Genomic DNA, 2,141 nt, shown 5'->3' on the forward strand with positions numbered 1-2,141 from the left:
CTCGACTTTCTGGTAATCCAGAGGCAGGAGAGGAACGGCGCCAGCCCCGTCTGGAGCCGAGAGCGCCTGCATGCGCTGTCCCCTCGCTTCGCTTCGCTGTCCCCGCGGAGCCGGGACGGGCAGCGGGAGCGCTCCCAGCCCGGCTCCGGGCGGGATGCGACGGGAGCGCCGGCCCAGCAGAAAGACAAATGTAAATAGCCCATTCCCTCCCAGCCTGCCCTCCTCTAGGACAGCCCCTTGTTGCTCTAGCATTAGGTTTTCCTAATTTATTGGATGGGTGCTATCTCGTTGACTCCCGCCGAGGAGTTCCTCCCAGCTGCCGGAGCCGTGTTGCGGGACAACGCCGGGCAGCTGCCGGGTGGATTCCTGAGGAGCCCCCGTGGCCGGCTCACCCGGGGCTCCTCTCTCAGCCTAAGTCATCCCCCGTTCTTTAGGGTGTTCATGGTGCTTCTTAGAGTCCCAGTGATTGTAAGAGTCGTCCCCCCGTTGCGCGATGGTAGCCGCACACAGCCGCTGTACTGACGACAATGTCATGTTTGCCGTTCTAATAAAGGACTTTTACCAGAGAAGGGCAGAGCTTCCAGAGCATCTCTGTGCTTTACTTCCCATCTCATCCCCCCCTGGTGCACATCCCTCACTGTCCTTGGCCAGAGGCAGCAGCAGAGAACGGACAGAACTCGCTCAATGGGAGGGAATGGGCCATGGGAGCTGCTGGAAGAAGGAATTCTTGGCTGTGAGGGTGGGAGGCCCTGGCACTGCTTGCCCAGAGAAGCCCCTGGATCCCTGGAAGGAGGGAGGAATGAGCAAGGCTGGATACAGAGCACCATCTCCCCAGGGAGATGGAATAGAGGCAAAATTCTAAGGGATCGGTGGAGGGGGAGCCATTTCCAAGGGAACAGCATGGAGAGTTCTCCCAGGGCCGTGAGAAGGACTCGCTGCTGGAATATCAGTGCCTGCTCTGTTTTCCCAGAGTGGCTCACGAGAGGTTTTCAATGTGCAGCCTCTGAGCTCATCACGGGCTCGAGTCCAGGGCTAAAGAAGAAAATGCTAATGCATGAAGTGCATCTCAGAAGGATGCTTGTTCCTTCCAGAGTGAGAATGTGCCAGGAACACCGGAGATACAGGAAACTGCATCTTCCCTGCAGCATGTAAAACCAGCCTGAAAGTCATGTACAGCACAGGGAACAGCCCAGGGCCAGAGCATCTGTGGCAGTGGGACAAGGGGGAATGGTTTTATACTGACAGAGGAGAGATTTAGATGAGGAATTGGGAAGAAATTCTTCCTTGTGAGGGTGGTGAGGATCTGGCACAGCTTGCCCTGTAGCTGCCCCATTCCTGGAAGTGTCCAAGGCCAGGCTGGACAAGGCCTGGAGCAACCTGGGCTAGTGGAAGGTGTCCCTGCCCATGGCACGGGGTGGAACTAAATGATCTTTAAGGTCTTTTCCAACCCAAACCATTCCATGATTCTGTTATTCAGTTACTCTCTGGGTGGAAGCCTGTGCATGGATCCAATTTAATCTAATCCTGCCCTCTGGCACTGCAAAGCCATTTCCTCATCCTGTCAGTCCAGGCCTTCCTCCCCAGTCCCTCTCCAGCTCTCCTGGAGCCCCTTTAGACCCTGGAAGGGGCTCTGAGCTCTCCCTGGAGCCTCCTTCTCTCCAGGTGAGCACCCCAGCTCTCCCAGCCTGGCTCCAGCCCTTGCAGCAGCTCCGTGGCTCCTCTGGACTCACCCCAGCAGCTGCACATCCTTCTGATGCTGGACCCCAGGGCTCGATGCAGCACTGCAGGTGGGGTCTCACCTTAGCGGGGCAGAGCAGCACAATTCCATTTCCTTGCCTTGCCCACCCTGCTGGGGATGAGGCCAGGAGAGCGAAAACAGCCTGGAAAGCCTGGCTGGAGGAGGAGGAGGAGGATAAGGAGGAGGGGGAGGAGAAAGTGTTGCGTTGGAAGCTCATATCGGATATTTTTGAACCGGAGGCAGGGCAGGGTTCTGCGGGCAGCCACGGTGCGGGAGGCAGCCGGGAAGAGCCCGGAGCGGGGGAAAAGCGATCCCACGCCATTTCCAGAGGGATTGCGGGCAGGCAGAGAACAGTGAGGAGACGGGGGGGAAAGGGAGGGGGCCGGGAAATGCTGCGGGGGAG

Source organism: Geospiza fortis, unplaced genomic scaffold (assembly GCF_000277835.1).
Source record: "Geospiza fortis unplaced genomic scaffold, GeoFor_1.0 scaffold23, whole genome shotgun sequence".
NCBI lineage: Eukaryota > Metazoa > Chordata > Aves > Passeriformes > Thraupidae > Geospiza > Geospiza fortis.